This window comes from Mobula hypostoma, chromosome 13 (assembly GCF_963921235.1).
Source record: "Mobula hypostoma chromosome 13, sMobHyp1.1, whole genome shotgun sequence".
NCBI classification, from domain to species: Eukaryota; Metazoa; Chordata; class Chondrichthyes; order Myliobatiformes; family Myliobatidae; genus Mobula; species Mobula hypostoma.
In genome coordinates, this window is record NC_086109.1 from 6,440,146 (window position 1) to 6,440,440 (window position 295).

Genomic DNA, 295 nt, shown 5'->3' on the forward strand with positions numbered 1-295 from the left:
AAAGCCCCGCCCTATACACACAACGACAGACAGCAGAAATCTCCGCCCCGGAACCATAGCGTGACCAATAGGAGCGGGAGGCGGGAAGGGCGATAAACCCAGTCCCTGAACCACAAGATGCCCAATGGGAGCGAGAGGCGGGAAGGATTATGACCCGCCTCAGAATCACAGGGTGACAAATCGGAACGTGCGGCGGTGGAATTGCCCCCGCCCCAGATGCATAGGGTGACCAATAGAAACACGGATCTAGGAGAGGACCCCGCCTCGCAGCCTCTGGACAGCCAATCACCAAACG